The sequence below is a fragment of the Neoarius graeffei genome, chromosome 1 (assembly GCF_027579695.1).
Source record: "Neoarius graeffei isolate fNeoGra1 chromosome 1, fNeoGra1.pri, whole genome shotgun sequence".
NCBI lineage: Eukaryota > Metazoa > Chordata > Actinopteri > Siluriformes > Ariidae > Neoarius > Neoarius graeffei.
In genome coordinates this window covers 21,702,399-21,724,455 of record NC_083569.1, presented here as the reverse complement: position 1 = coordinate 21,724,455, position 22,057 = coordinate 21,702,399, and the positions used below count along the sequence as shown (strand labels likewise).

At 42.5% G+C, this 22,057-nt stretch overlaps 4 non-coding genes across 4 annotated transcripts; all 4 read left to right on the top strand.

Moving 5' to 3' along the window:
* Nucleotides 1-3,333: 3,333 nt before the first annotated feature.
* Nucleotides 3,334-3,406, top strand: trnar-acg (transfer RNA arginine (anticodon ACG)). The gene has a single exon. It is a non-coding gene; the product is annotated as a tRNA-Arg (tRNA).
* A 4,490-nt stretch (nucleotides 3,407-7,896) lies between these two features.
* On the top strand, nucleotides 7,897-7,979 carry trnal-caa (transfer RNA leucine (anticodon CAA)). Its single transcript has one exon. It is a non-coding gene; the product is annotated as a tRNA-Leu (tRNA).
* Nucleotides 7,980-8,648: 669 nt separating this feature from the next.
* trnas-uga (transfer RNA serine (anticodon UGA)) lies at nucleotides 8,649-8,730 on the top strand. Its single transcript has one exon. It is a non-coding gene; the product is annotated as a tRNA-Ser (tRNA).
* A 7,210-nt stretch (nucleotides 8,731-15,940) lies between these two features.
* Nucleotides 15,941-16,022, top strand: trnas-gcu (transfer RNA serine (anticodon GCU)). Its single transcript has one exon. It is a non-coding gene; the product is annotated as a tRNA-Ser (tRNA).
* Nucleotides 16,023-22,057: the final 6,035 nt, after the last annotated feature.

Below are 22,057 nucleotides of genomic sequence, written 5' to 3'. Positions count from 1 at the left end.
GTTATCAGTCATTTGCTTAGAGTTTGATTGTCTTATTATATCTGGGGATTTTAACTTACATGTAAATAATACTGATAACATTTATGCCAAAGAACTATTTGCAATTATTGATAACTTTAACCTAGTACAACATGTACAGGGACCGACCCACTCTCGTGGTCATACTCTTGACCTCGTCATCACAAAGGGTCTTATTGTTTCTTATACTGTTGTTGACCTGGCCTTATCTGACCATTTCTGTGTTTTCTTTGAAGTTTCTATGTCTCCTCACATTCAGAATAGCTCAACGACTATAGGCAGGAGAGTCATAAACAACAACACATGTGCTCTTTTTAAGCAAGCTCTCTCTCAGAACTCAACCAAAATGTCAGACTCTGTAGATGATTTACTGGAATTTTTTAATTTAAATATGACCCAAATTATGGATGATATTGCTCCATTCAAAATCAAAAGAGTCAATGATAAGCAGAAAGCACCATGGAAGCAGTACCCGGCTGTTAAACTGCTAAAGAGAGAATGTAGAAAGACTGAAAGAAAATGGCGCAAATCTAAACTTCACATCCATTATCAAATCCATAAAAAGATGCTTTGTAATTATAATTATGAAATTCGTAAAGCAAGACAGTCTTTCTTCTCCAATATCATCAGCAGGAATATGAACAATGCCCGTGTGCTATTTTCAACAGTAGAGAAGCTAACTAATCCCCCACCACAATTAGCACCTGAACTTCTCTCAGTTAATAAATGCAATGAGTTTGCATCCTTCTTCAAAGGTAAAATTGATAAAATACGGCAGAATATTTCTCATAATATATCTCAGTTGCAAAAAATTGAAAAACTGCAATCACCAATGACACAGATAGATAACTTTAACACAATGTCAGAATTTTGTTTAATTGATTATGAGACTCTTGAAAAAACTGTACAAAATCTCAGTTCCTCAACATCTGAACTGGACATTCTGCCCACCAACTTTTTTAAGTCTGTTCTTCATCTTATAATTACAGATGTGCTTCAAATTATAAATACATCCTTGGAGACTGGTGTTGTTCCTGTGTCCCTAAAAAAAGCTGTTGTAAAGCCCCTTCTTAAAAAAAATAATCTGGATCCTTCAGTGTTAAATAATTACAGGCCAATATCAAATCTACCATTTATCGGGAAAATCCTGGAAAAAATTGTCTTCAATCAATTAACTGCCTTCTTGATATCAAACAGCCGTTTTGATAATTTTCAGTCAGGATTTCGTGCCAATCATAGCACTGAAACAGCGCTGATTAAAGTTATAAATGACATACGTCTTAATACTGATGCAGGCAAAACATCGGTCCTGGTATTACTGGACCTCAGTGCAGCTTTTGATACTGTTGATCACAACATACTGCTATATCGACTTGAACACTGGGTTGGATTGACTGGTAAAGTTATCAATTGGTTAAAATCATACTTAAAAGATAGAAGCTTCTTTGTTACCATGGGAAATTGTTCCTCAACGTCAATGCCCTTGACCTGTGGTGTCCCCCAGGGGTCGATTCTTGGACCATTACTTTTCAACCTTTATATGCTCCCACTTGGGCAAATTATCAATAAAATTTCAATTTTGTATCACTGCTATGCAGATGATACCCAAATTTATTTTGCTCTATCACCAAATGATTATGCCCCCCTTGAATGTCTCTATCAGTGTATCGATCAAATCAATAGCTGGATGTCACAAAATTTTCTTCAGCTGAACACAGATAAAACAGAAATAATTCTATTTGGAAAAAAAGATGAAAGACTCAGGATTACCACTATTCTTGACACAAAAGGGATTAAAACTAAAGAAATGGTTAAAAATCTTGGTGTTTTCATTGACAGCGAGCTAAACTTTGACAGTCACATGAAAGCAATCACTAAAACGGCATTTTATCACCTAAAAAACATTTCCAAACTAAGAGGACTTATGTCAAAACATGATCTGGAAAAACTAATACATGCCTTCATCTCTAGTAGGGTTGATTACTGCAATGGCCTTTTCACAGGCCTGCCAAAAAAGACCATTAAACGACTTCAGCTGGTTCAAAATGCAGCGGCGAGGGTTCTCACACGAACAAAAAGAACAGAGCACATTACTCCAATTCTAAGGTCCCTTCACTGGCTTCCAGTAAGCTACAGAATTGACTTTAAAGCATTGCTGCTGGTGTACAAATCTCTAAATGGTACAGGGCCCAATTACCTCTCTGATATGCTGCAGCGGCCTAACCCAATCAGATCTACCAGATCGCAACAGAAAAATTTACTATTAAAACCAGTTGTTAAAACAAAGTGTGGTGAAGCAGCTTTTAGCTACTATGCAGTACAGCTATGGAACCAACTGCCAGAGGACATTAAAAATGCTCCTGCTGTTGGCAGCTTCAAATCTAGGTTAAAGACCAAGCTGTTTTCAGATGCTTTCTGTTAAATAATTAATATTTTACATTTTTTATAATCTTTTTCTCTGCATGTTTTAAATTTATTTTAACTTTATTCTATTTTATTCTGCTAGTTTTTTTTTTCTCTTTCTCTTTCTCCTTTTTCTTTTTGGCATTTTAATATTTTATTTCTACTATTGTTTAATTCTTATTATTTTCTTTTAATTCTTTTAATTAATTATTTTAGAATAAAGATAAAATTATTTTATGTAATTTTATTTCTCTATTGTTTACTGTTTTTGTTTTTACTTCTGTAAAGCACATTGAACTGCCATTGTGTATGAAATGTGCTATATAAATAAACTTGCCTTGCCTTGAACGTATCATGTCTATCCATGTTGGAAAGTCTTAGGCACAGGCTCTAAACCGAGAATATTTAGGGGTGTGATATTTAAATGACGATGATTTACAGATGCTACATTTATCAATGACCGATCAGTCTTATGCCGTGATTTCCTCCGGGTGCTCCGGTTTCCCCCACAGTCCAAAGACATGCAGGTTAGGTTAACTGGTGACTCTAAATTGACTGTAGGTGTGAATGGTTGTCTGTGTCTATGTGTCAGCCCTGTGATGACCTGGCGACTTGTCCAGGGTGTACCCTGCCTTTCGCCCGTAGTCAGCTGGGATAGGCTCCAGCTTGCCCGCAACCCTGTAGAACAGGATAAAGCGGCTAGAGATAATGAGATGAGTATTTGTTTTACTGGCAGCACTGTGACACGTGCAGTTTTACGTGTTCACCCCACATGGGTTCTTCTTCCCACCTCCAAAATAAACAAGACTGTAGGAAATTTGCTGGGATAAAATGTCCCTATGTGTGAATGAGCATGTGAAATGGTCTGTACATGGTGCTCTGTCAAGTTATAGTTATGGTAGTTAAGTTATAGGGCCAGTGGCGCAATGGATAACGCGTCTGACTACGGATCAGAAGATTCTAGGTTCGACTCCTTGCTGGCTCGAAAACTTAAAAGGGTGGCATAGTGGTTAGCACTTTTGCCTTACAGCAAGAAGGTTCTGGGTTCGAGCCCAGTGGCCGGCGAGGGCCTTTCTGTGTGGAGTTTGCATGTTCTCCCCGTGGGTTTCCTCCGGGTGCTCTGGTTTCCCCCACAGTCCAAAGACATGTAGGTTAGGTTAACTGGTGACTCTAAATTGACCGTAGGTGTGAATGGTTGTCTATGTGTCAGCCCTGTGATGACCTGGCGACTTGTCCAGGGTGTACCCTGCCTTTCGCCCGTAGTCAGCTGGGATAGGCTCCAGCTTGCCCGTGACCCTGTAGAACAGGATAAAGCGGCTAGAGATAATGAGATGAGTATTTGTTTTACTGGCAGCACTGTGACGCGTGCAGTTTTATATGTTCACCCCACATGGGTTCTTCAGTTTCTTCCCACCTCCAAAATAAACAAGACTGTAGGAAATTTGCTGGGATAAAATGTCCCTATGTGTGAATGAGCATGTGAAATGGTCTGTACATGGTGCTCTGTCAAGTTATAGTTATGGTAGTTAAGTTATAGGGCTAGTGGCGCAATGGATAACGCGTCTGACTATGGATCAGAAGATTCTAGGTTCGACTCCTTGCTGGCTTGAAAACTTTAAAGGGTGGCATAGTGGTTAGCACTTTTGCCTTACAGCAAGAAGGTTCTGGGTTCGAGCTCAGTGGCTGGTGTGGGCCTTTCTGTGTGGAGTTTGCACATGTTCTCCCTGTGTCTGCGTGGGTTTCCTCCGGGTGTTCCGGTTTCCCCCACAGTTCAAAGACATGCAGTTAGGTTAACATGGGGTGGCCTTGGGTTGAAGTGGCCTTGAGCAAGGTACCTAACCCCTGACTGCTCCCTGGGCGCTGTCGTGTGGCTGCCCATTGCTCTAGGTGTGTGTGCATGCGTTCACTGCTTCAGATGGGTTAAATGCAGAGGATAAATTTCACTGTGCTTGAAGTGTGCATGTGACAAATAAAGGTTTCTTCTTCTAAGTTAGCATATAAATAAAAAATTGGTTTGAAAAATAAATATTTGCATATGAATTCTGCTCCAAAAATCACTAAACTTTTCCACCATTATTAGATCGCAGCGATTTACAGGTTAGCGGTGCTGCATGCATGACGTCATGTGCACCAATGCCTTTTTTGTGTCCACATGGACTCTGAACTATTCTCTGCAGTGGTGTCCGTTCTTGAAACCAATTCTGTTGAAAGAGACAAAAAGGCTCTTCAAATTCGTCCCCAATCTTTGGTTGGCTGTCTGAGGATGATTTAGAACCTATAGCCACGGAGAAAGAGGGGGACAAATATACAAGCCAAGTTGCTCGTGAAGAAGAAGAGCAACAGGGGGGCAGCCAACATGGCGTCAGTGTAAGATGTGATTTGTGGAGCTCCGCAACATGATAAACGAAACCTAATGTGCTGAATTGCTAAATATGCTTAAGGGCTGATTAAAATGAACCTAATTGATAAACTAAATAGCTACTACAAGGACCTCGCTCAGAAACAATTTTTTAATCCTTGTTTTCTTTCATTTTATTCATGGTTATCCAACTAGTGCCTCAAGTTAACCATTCAGTGAACCTGCTAACTAAAGGAGAAGTGAACATATCACTATACGAACTAAACCGACAGGAGTTGGTAAGCATACTTGCTACTTTTTTCAGGTTATCCATCAATATGGAAACAGAGGAAGGTAGCTGCGCTGTAATGCATTTCTATGCCAGAAAGTCTCTGAGTGAAAAGTTTGAACCAGATGCTTTACAAGACAAAATGGAACAGTGTTTGGTGCCACTACCAGAAACTCCGAAACCATGACCAGCCAAAAGGTCGAAGACACGTGCCAGTGACGAGGATTATAAAGAGGCTGTGCCCATCTCGCTTTTGCTAATAATAATGGAAAGAATTGAAAAGATGCAAGAAGAATCTCTCAAACGGCTGCAGTCACTTGAGGCAAAGGTTAAAGATAAGACAAATTCCATTAAAAGTGTCACTGACGTCCCTGATTCTATGGGGAAACAGGTAGAAGATGTGACAAATCAAGTCATCGCCTTACAAAGTAAAGTCCACATCTTAGAAACAGAGAACAGTGTCCTCAGAAACAATGCAGTGACCTGGATGCCTATAAAAGAAGATGGAATCTATGAGTGTCTGGCATTCCGGAGCAAGCAGGTGAGAAAGTGAAGAATATCATTGTTGACATTTTCAAACACGTCTCCCAGGACATTGTGAACCAGCTGGCTTACTCAGTGGACACTGCTCACAGATTAGGTCCCTGCTCTGCAGAGGTGCACTCCAGCCGTTGCATCATAGTTCAATTCCTGTCACGAGCACACAGGGACATTGGCAGTGGCATTTCCAAAACCCAAGGGCTGTCTTGAGATCACTGAAATATGCACAACTCACAGCAAACCCAAGGAAGTGTGCAATTTGGTGGGTGGAAGTACAGTATCTGGGCTTTCACTTGGGTCATGGGCAGGTGCGTCCCTAAATTGATAAGAATGCAGTGGTTGTGGCCTGCTCAAGACCAAAAAGGGGGTGAGGCAGTTCCTGGGGCTGGTTGGCTATTACAGGAGGTTTTTCTTAATTTTTTGGACTTTACCAGCCTGCTGACTGAGCTCACTAAAAAGGGAGCACTAGAGCTTATCTAGTGAACAGAGCAACTATGCAACGGAAGACGGATCAATGCAAACAGGCTTTTTCACAGATTGAAATATTGTTTCTCCAAGACCCTCGGTGTAAACATAAATACACAAACAAAACAAGCACTGATCTTAAAAAAAGCATACACATACAATACCACACAAGCAGAAATAGTGCAAATTATATTGGTGCAAATGGTAATTGTAACAGTGCAAAATGGCTAAGGATATGGGAGTATCTGCAATATGCAAATCATGATCCATTTACAGGATGAGTAGTGAGCAGATGTTGAGGTGAGGAAGTGTCATAAAGTGACAAGTGCTTTATTACTTGACAATACTACAGATGAATTGGAGTAACAGACTGAGTTATTTGGAGATAGGGGAGAGAGAGAGAATTCAGCATCCCAACAGCATGGTATATAAAGCTGTTCGCCAGTCTGGTGGAGCTAGCTTGGAGGCTCTGGTACCTTTTTCCAGAAGGCAGAGGACTGAAGAAGGTGTGTGAAGGGTTAGTAGGTCGATGTTTTGATTGTACATGGCTGCCTGCATCACTGTCCAAGTCTGTAATGTCAAAACAGTTCTGAAGTGCAGAAGTAGCACCTCTGGCTGCACACGTATCTCTTTCAGAACTGATTTGGTCACTTTCACCCTTGGCCTGTATGCTGGCTTTAGCATAACTGTGATGTGGTCAGAGAGTCCGAGGTGGGGGACGGGGGCAGCCTTGTATGCTCCTTTGTTGTTAGTGAAAACAAGGTCCAGTGTATTATTTCCTCTTGTCGGGAAATCAACATGTTTGTGTAGCTTGGGTAAAACAGACTTTGGATTGGCAGAGTTAAAATCCCCAGCAAGACTAAGAAATCTATCTGGGCGGGCTGGCTCTTGCTCACTGATAGCTTGGTACAGTTCACTTAGTGCTGCCTCTCTGTTGCTGTTATTAGTGCTGGGTGGAATGTATACAGTTACTAACAAAATAGCTGTAAATTCCATCAGCAGGTAAAAAGTTCAGCACTTCATGATCATAAACTCCACCAGAGCTGAACAGTGTTTAGAAACCACTATCATATCCCGACATTGAGCATTGCTTGGTCTTACCTCCCACTTCCCAGGCTCTGTCAGCTATGTGGCACATTAGCCAGTCTAGCTGTATGGCGGAGTCCGGGATGGTGTTATTTAGCCATGTTTCTGTGAAAATACAAACACATTTTCTTGTGTTGCACTGGGTGGCTCTCAGAAGGTGTACATGGTCCATCTAATTGTCTATGGAACGAACATTGGCGAATATGATGGTACTGCCGGTCTATTTGGATGAGCCGCTAGCCTAGCCCATGTCCCTCTGCACTTTCCCCTTTCCTGCTTCCTCTCACAATGCCTGCAGTGCCCCCTCTCCTGATAGGAAACAGTACTTGAAGTCAGTGATGTTGTGTTCTGGCAGAGTCGGCTGAGGCTCTAGAGTTTTTGTTCTTGTGCTGCTTGTCAAGCTGTGTTCACTTGTTCTGCCAATATTCACCAGAAACTGGCGACTGTACTTGTGTCTTAACGTATACAGACATGTAGACATTGATGAAGAAACATTTCAAAACACCATGTTATTGGGTTTGCGAGGGGCTGCTGCATCCATACATGCCGCCATCTTGAAACCATCTAATAACCATTAGATAAACCACCTTTTTTTTTTGAGTGTGTTGCAGGCATCAAATTCTGAGTTTGTTTATATTTACAAAATACAATTAAGTTGGTCAGAGTATTGCAATAGTGAGCCAAACGCATGGCCCACGCGTGAGAGCAGCATGAGACCTCAGCATGTTCCACGCCGGATTCGGGCTAGGAGTGGCAAGTCAGGGTGGCCGAGCGGTCTAAGGCGCTGCGTTCAAGTTGCAGTCTCCTCTGGAGGCGGGGGTTCGAATCCCACTTCTGACATTTAGGCTACGTTTACATTACGTCGAATCAGCGGATCATCAGATTAACGTTCTTAAAACGATTCGCGTTTACACTAAAACCGTTAGCCGTGCACACAGCAACACCAATACGCGGACACGCTCGGCTCCGCAGGCATCCTGCGCTCCAAATCACTCCGCCCTGAACAGCGAGTGCCCTCTGGAGGGTGTGCACTCTGGCCCTGCGCAGCTCACAGAGCGCGCGAGTGAAGTGAACAAGCCACGATTCGGGACTGAGCCGCTGTGTGTGAGATCCCAGCGCATATCACTTATTACTTGCAAGTGGAAGGATGGCAAGCCTAAAGACAATCATAACTACACAATGGGCAGTATTTGCATCAGTATTTTCATACTTTTATACTCTTTAATGAAAGGTGATACAAGGCGGAAGTCTGCGCCGTTTTTCAGCAGTCGCGTCACATGACCAACGCCAGCGAATCAGGAAGGTGGATGTCACAGTGACGTTGTCCAATGAGACGCCAGCTAGAGCTCATTCGAATCCCACTTCTGACATTTGCTGCAGTGGGTTGTTGATGGGCCTCGTGGCCCATGCGTGGCGTGAAAACGGAGGCTTTGGCTGGTGTGCCTTTGCAAAAGAAAAAAAAAGTTGCTCAAAGCGATTTTTTGCCGCACTTGAATTTCGCCGCCTCCAGTAGTCATGGCCGAGTGGTGAAGGCGACGGACTTGAAATCCGTTGGGGTTTCCCCGCGCAGGTTCGAATCCTGCTGGCTACGTGCGGTGTGACATTTGGGGCCCGTCGAGTGTTGCCCGGCTGGCGGCGGATGGGTTTCGCCAGGGCCCCTGTGCTCTCGGCCTGAAACGGGGCGGCGGTCTTCCTTTGATCAGCGAATATAGGCATTTGAGCAGTGACCCAAGTGCATTGCCAACTCACGTGGCCGGCTCAAGACCTGGGCGTGGTCAACGATGCGTCTCGCTTTGGTGTCTGGCCGAGCGGACTAGGAGCAGCGTCCGGCTAGCGGTGTCCAGTGAAGAAGCGTTCTTCTATCTTGATCCTGAGGTCTGTTGAGTCCTGCTTACTAATGTTCGGGATGGTGTACTGATAGCACGCTGAAATCCAGTTTTGCATCTTAAGGTACTCAGTGAATAAATGACCAAGTATAATATTTTTGTCTCATTTGTTTAACTGGGTTCTCTTTATCTACTTTTAGGACTTGTGTGAAAATCTGATGTTGTTTTAGGTCATATTTATGCAGAAATATAGAAAATTCTAAAGGGTTCACAAACTTTCAAGCACCACTGTACATGTAAAAAGAAATTGAATAAGTTTAACTCACATTTCATGGCACTAATTGGCAAGTTCAACTCCAAGCATAGGTCAACCATCACCGCTTCAGCACGTGTCACGTTCCGTGTCTTTTCATCCACAGATTTCGTAAAAAACTGCTGGATACCCCCAGATTTACTTTCCGCCTGACTCGCCATTTCAGCATACTCCATGTTTTTTTTGTAGTTGACATGCCGCGTGCAGTCATCGCAACCACCATGAGTGATGTTAATGTCAGTTCTACACAGTTTGCAGTGCGCGTATCCATTGCCCTTTTTACACCCAGTCATGCACGGCCATTCTACCGCATCGAAAATAGCGCGAACAAATGTGCGGAATCTGCGCATGTCACACACAGCATGTGCAGTTGTCGGAAAAATAAATAGCCTAGCCGTGAATCGCGCATGGATTGAAAAAGTCGCTTGGACATTTAAAAACAACTCACTGGAATTTAAGACTTTATAATAATTCCATACAGAATAACACTGTTTGCCGTAACATCGTATTTACGTAACTTTTCCGTACAAAATACGGCCAATCCGTACTAGTAGGCATCTCTGGTAAAAGAAAGAAAGAGTACCTGGTGGCACTTTGCCTGTCCCACTCAGGTTCGCTTGCCTGTAAAACAAAGAAAGAGTACCTGGCTGCACTTTACCTGTCCCACTCACATTCGCTTGCCTGTAAAACAAAGAAAGAGTACCTGGCTGCACTTTGCCTGTCCCACTCACGTTCGCTTGCCAGTAAAACAAAGAAAGAGTACCTGGCTGCACTTTGCCTGTCCCACTCACATTCTCTTGCCTGTAAAAGAAAGAAAGAGTACCTGGCTGCAGTTTGCCTGTCCCACTCACGTTCGCTTTCCAGTAAAACAAAGAAAGAGTACCTCGCTGCACTTTGCCTGTCCCACTCACGTTCTCTTGCCTGTAAAAGAAAGAAAGAGTACCTCGCTGCACTTTGCCTGTCCCACTCACGTTCGCTTGCCTGTAAAACAAAGAAAGAGTACCTGGCTGCAGTTTGCCTGTCCCACTCATGTTCGCTTGCCTGTAAAAGAAAGAAAGAGTACCTCGCTGCACTTTGCCTGTCCCACTCACATTCGCTTGCCTGTAAAACAAAGAAAGAGTACCTGGCTGCAGTTTGCCTGTCCCACTCACGTTCGCTTGCCTGTAAAAGAAAGAAAGAGTACCTCGCTGCACTTTGCCTGTCCCACTCACATTCGCTTGCCTGTAAAACAAAGAAAGAGTACCTGGCTGCAGTTTGCCTGTCCCACTCACATTCGCTTGCCTGTAAAAGAAAGAAAGAGTAACTGGCGGCACTTTGCCTGTCCCACTCACATTCACTTGTCTGTAAAAGAAAGAAAGAGTACCTGGCTGCACTTTGCCTGTCCCACTCACGTTCGCTTGCCTGTAAAACAAAGAAAGAGTACCTGGCTGCACTTTGCCTGTCCCACTCACATTCGCTTGCCTGTAAAACAAAGAAAGAGTACCTGGTTGCACTTTGCCTGTCCCACTCACGTTCGCTTGCCTGTAAAACAAAGAAAGAGTACCTGGCTGCACTTTGCCTGTCCCACTCACGTTCGCTTGCCTGTAAAAGAAAGAAAGAGTAGCTCGCTGCACTCGGCCTGTCCCAATCAAGTATGCTTGTCTGTAAAATAAAGAAAGAGTACCTGGATGCACTTTGCCTGTCCCACTCACAAATGAGCGTTAACTCAATTCCTGAGAGCGTTTCCGCCTGTTCACTGCTATTTTTGACCCTTTTTGTAATAATGAGGTGTTTAAAGTGCTTGTTGTTGAAGTGAAAAGGAAAACTGAGAGTTCATTGCTGCCGGTGCGGGAATAAACCCAGTGGTGCTGCAGGAATAACCGCTGTGTCAGAGTCGCTGCTGGGATCCTGATCTCGCTGCTTCTACAAATGAGCGTTTTGTGGGGATTTCCAAACATTTAAACTAGTGCTGTCAAAAATGTCGCGTTATTAACGCGTTAACTTGACTCAATTTTAATGGCGATAATTTTTTTATCGCGAGATTAACGCTCTGTGACATGATGTCGGTTTTTCATAAGCTTTTGAAACTGCCAGGAACTTAGAACAGAGACTTTGCTTAGAAAAACCATAGCAGCTAGACTGTAATGCCACACCCCGCACAGCCAGAGTCCTCTGCCCTCCCCGAAGAGCCACGGTGCTCGGCTTAGGTTTCGTTTTCCCATTGGCGGCTCCAGCCCCACTTTGCAGTGGCTCTGACACATTGGTACAACCAGTGTTCGAACTACGCCAATATTTTCGGGGGGTCCCTTTTTTTCCCTTGGGGGGGTGCTTGTGCTTGTCTCAGAGCGTGGATCTCCATTGCGCGCTCACTTCGGATATGCAAATGCTTCCCGTTACACACGATTGCTATGTCAATAAACATCATTTTGCCAATATTTTAGAGACCCCCCAACATTTCCCAAATCATGTTTTCAAGGGATCTCATGTCTGTTTCAGGGGATCTCGGATCCCCCAAGTACCCCCGTAGTTCGAACGGTGAGCAAGCCCATTCACTTTTTTATGCTGATAAGAGAATTACATGGTTTTTCATGTGACAAAAATGTGCGATTAAATTGCGATTAATCGCGAGTTAACTATGACAGTCGCGACATTAATCGCAATTAAATATTTTAATCGCTTGACAGCACTAATTTAAACACAAACACCTTTCAATTTCAGCGAGGTGGGCGGGGACTTCATGAATATTCATTAGGAAAGTGCTGCCTGATTGGCCGGTGAAGTCTTTCTGTTCCACCGCGTTACTTTATGAGGAAGCGGTTTTGTTTGGTTCCGAACCCATCAGTCCGAGTCCAATAATTATTCTACCATCAGGAAAAGCAGCACAGAATTTACTGCGATTGGTTTCAAATGCATGTTGTTGTGGTTCGTGGATCATTATCCATAAATAAAGTTGGACTTTTCTTCAAAAGGAGCGAAATCAGTGGTGGATTTAGCAAATTGGGGGCCCCAGGCGAAGGTATGTATGGGGCCCCCGTCATCCGATCCGAAACAAAAAAAAAAAGTACCGACTGCATGGTGGATAGGCAGGTAAAGCTAATCTATAGGGAAGTAAAGGTTGGAGAGGAGAAAAAAAAAACATTCCCCTTTAAACCCTGCATACACTTCTTTACTCCAAAATGAAGATGGAAAGCAGAGAACACACAAAGTGTAGCACTGCACAAACTAATAGTCATGATGGAACCCAACAGAGAATAAGATTTCAGATAACATCTGTCTTTGCCAAAATGCCAGGAAAACCAGCACTGTTTATTTTTTTTTAAAGATCAGAACATTTCAAACATTCTATAAATAAAACTATGTACATAGTTGTGTGTGTGTGTGTTAGTGTTTGTGTGTATGTGTGAGAGTGAATTAGGCCCAATCCCAATTCTAATTTCTACCCCTCCCCCTTCCCCTCCGCCTTCCCCTTGGCCCTTCCCCTTGAAACTGAGCTACAAGGGATAGGGCTTGAAATTCAACCCTTACGTATTGGGATAGCCCTTCAACGATCGCATACGTCATCGTGTACCTCCGTCAGCGTTTACGTTAGCAAAACGCGACGCGTCATTGGCTGCGACCAGCCGCTACAGTCAGAGCCAGAGGCAGAAATCTCTGCTGGCAGGGTGTAATTTGTTAACTAACACCACTGAATGGGATATCTTTGGCGCTTCGTGCACCACATCCGACAGAATGAGGTGTCAGAACACTCATGTAAACAATAAAAGCGAGAATAACAGAACAAAACGTACGCAGTCAAGCAACCGAAAACAATACTCACTCCCAAAGCTTTTTAGCAGCAGCTTGGATTTCAGAAATCGCTGCTCATTCTCAGCTCGAAAGCGAATCAAGCGGCGTGTTTCCTCTGGATAACAACTTAAAACACGTAAATAATGGAGAAAATACATTTATGACAATCTTTCGCCGCGGGAACCGCCATCTTTCTGAAATCCGCATGAAATCTCGCTGAAATCCGCATGGCATTGTGGGAAATCACTCAAACCCCTTCGTTCGGAGTCTGCTCCAGGAAAATCTCCGTTTGGAGGGGTACAGAAGCCCTACGCCTTCCCCTCCCCCTCCACGTTAACTGGGATTGGGATACCCCTACCCCTTCACGTGAACACGCAAAATGGAGGGGAAGGGCTAAGGGGTTGGTCCAAGGGGTGAAATGGGATTCGGCCTTAGTGTGTGTGTGTGTGAGTGAGTGAGTTAGTGTGTGTGTGAGTGAGTGAATTAGTGTTTGTGAGAGTGTGTGTGTGAGAGGGTGTGTGAGAGGAGGTAAGAAGTGTGGCCTGAGGAGAGATGAGGTGGCATTTGGCTCTAAGCAACTCCATATCCATGTGAATGTATGTCAGTGAGAGAGAATGAGACAGTGTGAGAGAGAGAGAGAGAGAGTGTTCTGTGTGTGTGTGAGACAGAGAGGGTGAGAGTCATTTTCTTCGTGGTCAACAGAAACGGGACACGCGCTCACCACCTCCGCTATGTTTTTTTTTTTTCAGAATGATTAGTCTGCTGCTCGTCTGCTGTGTTGGAGCTTGGTGCCGCTCGCTCCCCTCCTGAATCAACAGCAGCTCCTCCTGCTCCGCTACAACAGCCGAGTCAACCGACGCTGTTGACACATTAAAGAAAGTTGTAAGCTTGGGAAGCGCATCATTCTTTGATTTCACCTCATCCCGCTTCCTCCTTTTCGTAGCACCACTTGGAAAGTGGCGCTTCATTTCGCTGATCACAAGTTCAAAACAATTCAGCACAGTCGCTATTAGAAGTTCCCTGAATTCACTCACTCAGGTTCAGTTCACGTTCGTCGCGCAATGTTCTCGGACTCGCGCGATCATTGCATGGAATAGTCCATTTCAACACAAACGGGGGGGGGGTGTACAAATACTTCATTCCTTTGTATTTTAGTTTTTTGTCTTTGTTTCCGATTTAAACATACAAAATTACAATTTACAAACACAATGGCTTAGGAATGGATCGCTGTCCAAAGGCCCCCAAATCCCCAGCTGATTCGGGAAGGGGCAGCTGATCTGGGGCCCCTGCCGAATGGGAAAGTTGGAGGGGCCCAAGGCAATTGCCTACTTCGCCTCTATTGTAAGAGCGCCTCTGAGTGAAATAAAAGATTTGTACAAAACACAGGTTTATGGCCCAAACCAGCATTATGTAATAATTCATTTACTGTGTTTTGATCCAATCCTATAAGGGGGGTTAGACCAAAATTTTTTTCTACCCCCTCCAAAATATGGAGATGATCTATCTATGGAAATACCAATATTTGGCCAACTGAAAAATGCTAACCCCCCTGTACATACCCTCTGAAGTTAATAACCCCTCCAAATAGTCAAAAACTGCCTTTTTCACTAATATAAGCATTCCTTAACGGAAATAACTCTTAAATATAACATCAAAAATCACAGTAATAACATTTATTTCTCACAAAAAGAGTTGTTAGAAACCCTCATTTTGTCTCTGTTTACGGGTTTGAATCAGAGTAATAAATTCTCCATAAAGTTTCAAGATATGCTTCTTTATATGTCTGGTGTGGATGGTGTATAAGTTACAAAATAACCAGGGCTCTTGAACAAGTTCTGCCAGCAACTGAGCAGCAGCATCCCTGGATCTCTGTGCTTGACCAGCACGCTTCGGCCGCAGCAGATCGAGCATATTCTGAATGATGTCCTTCCCTGTTGGAAGCATCCCAGAAGGGAACTCAGCCTGCTCTATGTACTCTACTACACCTCGTATCTTCTTAGCTTTTGACCGTGTTGCAACAGAAGCCATTATTTACCTGCAAGAATACAAATAATGACTATTTATACACTGGGAGATATAATTCAGATATGAATCATTTGTGCATACTGGCTCTTAAAACTAAATTAGTAACCTTAAGTAATGATCCTCTGTGCTTAAAAATAGTTCATATTTGAGGTATTACTGAAGAGTGTGACATTCATCAATAACTTTAAAACTTGCTGAAAAAGAGCAGAATTACCATATGTTTAATTTACTTGAATGTAAGGTTACGGTACTTACCACTAAGCTTATTACCTTAAAATAATGATCACCTGCACTGAAAATGTTGTAGTCGTACCTAGTGGCATATCTGAAGAGGTTCACATTCATCGATAACTTTAAAACACATTAAAAAAAAAGCAGCATTCTAATATCAAACAGCACTAATGTATTTTGTCTTGAATGGAAACTTTCAGAGGGTATGTACAGGGGGGTTAGCAAGGTTCAATTTAATAAAATTTGACATTTTCCCACATAGATGGACCATCTCCATATTTCTAGGGGGGTAAAACATGGAAAAGTCAAAATTCTTAAACCCCCCCCCCCCCCCCAACACACACACACACACCTATAATTAGCCTCTGATCAGGAAAAGGAGCACAAAATTTACTGCGATTGGTTTCAAATGATTATAATTTCATTTTCAGTCAGACTTCAGTTGAGCATTTTAGACGGATTTATTTTTGAATATGTAGTTTTCACATTTTCATAACAGGCTTATTAAATAAATATACAGCAACAATGTTCCAACAAATATTTTAATGAGTCTGAATTTTGACTTTGACAGAATTACTCACTCTGTCAAAGTCCAAAGATCATTGCATCATGCAAAATAAATAAACACATGCATAAATGTGGGTGAGGTGGCTGAGAGGTTAAGGCGATGGACTGCTAATCCATTGTGCTCTGCATGCGTGGGTTTGAGTCCCACCCTCATCGCATATTTGTTCTTTTGGGTGGCACGGTGGTGTAGTGGTTAGCACGGTCGCTTCACAGCAAGAAGGTTCTGGGTTGAACCCAGCTGCTGGCGAGGGCCTTTCTGTGTGGAGTTTTCATGTTCTCCCTGTGTCTGTGTGGGTTTCCTCCAGGTGCTCTGGTTTCCCCCACAATCCAAAGACATGCAGTTGGGTTGATGTGGGGCGGCCTTGGGCTGAGGTGCCCTTGAGCAAGGTGCTGCTCACTGGGTGTGTGCACATGTGTTCACTGCTTCAGATGGGTTAAATGCAGAGGATGAATTTCACTGTGCTTGAAGTGTGCATATGACAAATAAAGGTTTAAAAATAAATATTAACATAGAGTATATAAAATGCAATTTTAACAAACAAAGGTTTAGGAAAAATGTAAACACCTGTAACTTAATTCATGACACCTTTTCTCGTTATCTGTGCAAAGATCTGTACTATTAATTCAGATTTATTCCCTTTGCAGACTTTTTAATTCAAATCAATGTCTTTAAGTGTCAGATAGAAACACATCCTGGCTGATCGCTTCATCAGGGGGAAATGGGGGAACTGTAGCCTGGGCCCGCCCATCCTAAGCGTGACGCAACACGAGGGCCTGTTCCGAGCTTAGTCTGGCCAGGCAGGCTATCTACAGCATTTCCAAGCTCCCGAAAAATCAGGAACCAATCAACTTTGAGCATCTCCAACGGCCCTGGGTAGAGGCGTGTTCAAGGCAGTGATGTAGTAGAACTGCGAACGGAAGCCATAGATTGTTTACAGAATCTATGCCGGAAGCGCTTCATTCACATCACGAACATGGAGCAGCGGCAAGCCTTTAACACAGCGGTAGATGCTGTATTGAAAGCATTCAACGGGAAGTTCTCATTGAAAACGGAGCAAAGAGCAGCCCTGGAGGTATTTATTGAAAGGAAGGACGTTTTTGCCTTGCTCCCGACCGGCTTCGGTAAGAGTTTAATCGACCAGTTAGCCCCGTCGCGTCGCATACGTCAGAGGAAAGAGTGATGTGATTGGTTTAAGCTTCGTCACAGCCTTTTCTGGCTTCGATCAGTAGCAAACTGAGGCATTTCAGGGAGGCGGGTCAACCACGGGCTCTGGGAAACGGTTTGGCTTAATAGCTTGGCCAGACCAAATGCTCGGAGAGCTTTGAAGTCACGTTAGCCAGGCTAGGGGAACTGTCCTTAAACTGCTCACACACACAAAATACATTATGATTTAATGCTGTGACAAAACACAGACAGACAATAATCAGCAATTATTGGTCGGTAGTGATGGCCGTCTGAAGCCGAGGCTCCGAAGCGCGTGTCGAGTATAAGGGGGCGTGGCAGATGAAGCCCCGCCTCGAGGCATGGATCGTTCGGAAGAAAACCACGTGAGGGAACCACGTGAGGCTGGGGAGGGAATTTCGAAGAAAAGGAATCACCTCAATCCAAACACAGTGAAAAAAAATCTGCTCCTCAACAAAAATCAATAAAGGTTCCCCTAAAAGTTACTCTGTGCACTGCACGGCTGCAGTAGCACTCACAGTCCCATCACACAAGCACTGGACACAAAGCTTACTCCCTTTATGTTTATGTACACCTTTTTATTGTGCAGACAAAATTATACTGACCATAAAACCATAGAAAGAGACAAAGTGTGTGTGTGTGTGTGTGTGTGTGTGTGTGTGTGTGTGTGTGTGTGTGTGAGAGAGAGACAGAGGGTCAACACCAAATAACATACAGGCAAATAAGTAAAACAAACAAGCAAAAAAAATCTGATGACATAAGTTATTTTAAAATGGAACATTGTGCAAATTACTGTACATGTAAATAATAATGTAAAGTGGCAGAACATTGACGCGAGGTAAAAATGAAACATGCTGTACATTTCTCTTAGCAGTAGGTCGCAAGTGAAGTCTGCTGAATGAGAGTCTGAGTAATGAATCACAACCGAGGCCTTGTTTATCATGGGTCATGTGGTTTTCTGCTCAATGATACAAAGCCTCAAAGCGGGGCTTCATCTGCCCCCTTATTCTTGATATGCGCTTCGAAGTCTCATTTGGCCATCACGATCTTTAAACAGTGATATCAATGAAAACTATGGTCAGGCAAGGTAAGACTAAAATGGCCATTATGAGTCTTGAAAGTATTTGTGTGTGTGTGTGTGTGTTTTGAATATATTATGAAGCCATTGACAACAATAACAAAAATCTACGAAATCATTGTACTTAGCAACCAAAAAGTGTGATCCTGAGTGTGAACATAGATCTGGAGCAGGAGACAGAGCCAAGACACCTCATCTCATTATCTCTAGCCACTTTATCCTGTTCTACAGGGTCGCAGGCAAGCTGGAGCCTATCCCAGCTGACTACGGGCAAAAGACGGGGTACACCCTGGACAAGTCGCCAGGTTATCACAGGGCTGACACATAGACACAGACAACCATTCACACTCACTTTAGAGTTATCAGTTAACCTAACCTGCATGTCGTTGGACTGTGGGGGAAACCGGAGCACCTGGAGGAAACCCATGCGGACACAGGGAGAACATGCAAACTGTGCACAGAAAGGACCTTGCCAGCTACGGGGCTCGAACACAGACCTTCTTGCTGTGAGGCAACAGCGCTAACCACTACACCACCGTGCCACCCCAAACTGAATATAGATTTTATTGACTGATCTAACGCCCCATTTATTTATTTTAACTCATTATATCATTGATATTATATCATCTGGAATTATGTAACTTTGACAAGTGATCAGCCTTCAGTGTAACATAACTGTGTGAAAGTTTTTGTACAGTGCAGTTGGATTTCCTTTCACTGTGGGCCGCAGAGCACAGTAGTATAGTGCAGAGTCTGATACAGCAGCAGAGGAGAAGAGCAGATCCACTTGGTTATTCTTTTCATCAACTTCAGCAGAGAGACGTAGTGAGATTGAGTCACTTTTATATCCACTTTGTGATATATAAAGAAGGAAGTCAGGTTTAGATTTTGGATATTGTCTGTACCAGTGCAGGTAGTTTCCTTTACCACTTGCTTCGTAGTTGCAGGACAGAGTAACATCACTGCCTTCATCTATAATTGTATGAGTAAAAAGTGGCTTGATTGAAGCTGCCATGGAGTCACCTGTCATAAAGAAGAGAACATGCACATTCTGATTTTTCTTCCCACCACGCAGATGAATAAATCACTAATTCAACGCTTAATATTTCTGCAATAACGAAAAGTCAAAGTTAACTCACCGAGTGAAAGCCACAGACATGAATATAACAGTGAACATGATGAATGGTCTCAGCTGAGTGAAAGTGTTCTTTCTGTACTATGATATGTTCACATCATAAAGGTTCATGAAGCTCCAGCCCACAGCACCACATGACAGTGTCACCATTGTTACTGACAGATTGTTGATTCTTACTGAAGCATCCTGGCTTTACATTCAGCCTCACATGGAGAACCTGTCTTCAACTCCGACTGTCAGCAGAATTCATGGAATTATGAAAAATCAATCATTCTGTTCTGTAAAAAATACCGTAATTGAATAAATAAATCATTAAATCTTTAAATTTCATGTTGCATTTGTTTTATAAGTGGTTTTGCTGCATTAGGGACTTTAGCCTTATCAGAAATTGCTGTGAATAAGTCATGATAAATAATTTAGTATAAAAGATATTATTACTATTATTATAATGCGATTGATTTATTGACTTTGTAATAATGAAGCCTGTTATTTCACTGAGGTGAGGAACAAACCAACTGCTGCTCTTGGTAATATTATGAAAGATGCCACCAAGCCATTAGCTTATAATCAAAGGCTTGAATTTAGCTTTTCCCTGCTATTAAAAAACACAACCTACAAAGTTACTGATATTACATTACTGCACCAACGGTTAATGGAAAAATAGTGAATTAAAGATTATTAAACTCACCTGGCACTGATGCTGCATGAAAAACTCACGAGTCTCTCGACAATCCAGTTTTCCAGTTGCACTCAGTACAGACAGTGTTGTATTGCTCCGCTTATTTTAACAGGCCATTGTTAGGGAAATAGTCTTCTTCCACCGGTGGAAGAAGTCCCTTCCTGTTTACTGCAAAATGTGTATATTTTGGATAGAATTCGAAACATGACTTATCTGCAATGTATTCCCATTCTTCAATGTTGCCTTAAAGACACTGCAAACAGTTGTTTTTTCTGTAGCTCCCATCCCCCATTCCCGCCTTATTTTTCCTCTCCTTTTTTCCAACTGATGACTTACAAACCCAAGTTCAATCAAATCTGACAAATTCCCAAATAGTCAACACAATGAATAACTCTAAGTTTTAATTTCCTGCCTTTTTTCCTCTCCTTTTTTTTTAACTGATGATGTACAAACCCAAGTTCAATCAACGCATACAAATCTGCGAAATTCTCAAATAGTCAACACAATGGATAGCAATAAGTTTTACTTTCTAAAACTCATAAAGTTGAGTTCAAAATCCAAAAATTGTCAGAGCTCTTTGTGTTAAAGAGAGGTAGTAAGTGGACATAACTAAATGAGGCTGCAATTTTTTACAGTGTACGGTTATTCTGCAGTGCCAAACACATTACTGTTTCTGAAATGTGATCAGGAAATTTTACTGGATCACAGCAGATATATATTGGGGCATGTGCCCCAGTAAAATGGGTTTGGCGACGCCGATGGACAACTCATAAATTCAAGCAACAGGTTAAACACAAGCTTGACCCTTCCTGTGCAGTGAGCTCTTTGGGATGGCGTTACTGACTTTTGTTTCCAGATCGTAGGAACTGCTCCGTGTACCAGACATCGCTCACATCCTTCTATGTGAATCTGCATGACAAATTTGTCTTTTGCAAAATGTATGGAGCAGACACCAAACTGTCCTGTCGGCTTGAAGTTACCTCTCTTTGTTGGTACAAATCAAACCCATTCATTCTGCAAGTGTCCTGCTGACTTTGGGCTACAATGGATCAAAATTCTGCTTTTCTCATTGGCTATACTTGAACAGCCTTGAAGGACACACCCCTTAGGAGGTATGCTTTGGTTTTAGTTTTGTTGCAGAATTTAAAAAAAAGTTTAAAATGTGCTACACTTTGCAAAGCAGACGAAGCCAGAAATGCCACGAACTTTCAAGCGTTTTGCATATGACATCACTTCTTTGAATGAACAGTAACTTACCAGGAATGCGTTCGTGTAATGGTGGACTCAAAGAGCCAAACTTTACCAACTAAACAGAACATGTCCCTGGTCTCATATTAAAATACAATTTCGACAGTAAACTATTTAACATGTCTAGTATTATAAGGTATAATTTCCAGTGGTAATGTAATTTTTGTAAGATGAGCACTTTAACGGAAACAAAAGGTTTGAGACATGACAGCGTGCTTGACCAAAAGGACCCTGTAGTTGAGACAATCTGCAAACAAAAGCTCTACAGAGATTTGAACTCAGATCACTGTAATCAAAGTCCACAGTGTTATCATGGAACTGAGGTTGTATTGTTTTCACCACCAAATTACTGGCATATACTGACAGCGACCTGGCAAAAAAATCAAAGGCGTAGATGAACACACACCACACTCCTTAGTGCCAAAACCCAGGCCTGAACCAGGGACCTTTAGTCTAACACTCTCCCTACTGAGCTATTTCGGCAAGAGCATGCCCCCATCTGAGCAGTCACGTCACCAATATAAACATGAGTAGTTGCTAAATCCAATCGGTAAGGTCACATGGTGTTCCTTTTTAACCAAAATCTAATGAAATATAAAGTGTTTAAAATAATATATAGTATCATCTGGAAGCATTACGTATGTAATGTGCTAATTGATTAATGAAACTCTTTTATGTTGTTGGCAATTTGTTTTATTCCAAGCGTGTTTTTAATTAAATGAACAAATGTTCACATGAAAGAATGAGCAAATAATAAGCTAAATAATGAGGTAAATGTGTTCTCTGTGCTCGCTCATTTCACTATTACCCCCCAATCATGCAGTCTTGATTATTTCAACTGTTATCCACAGTGTCAAGTGGATAATGA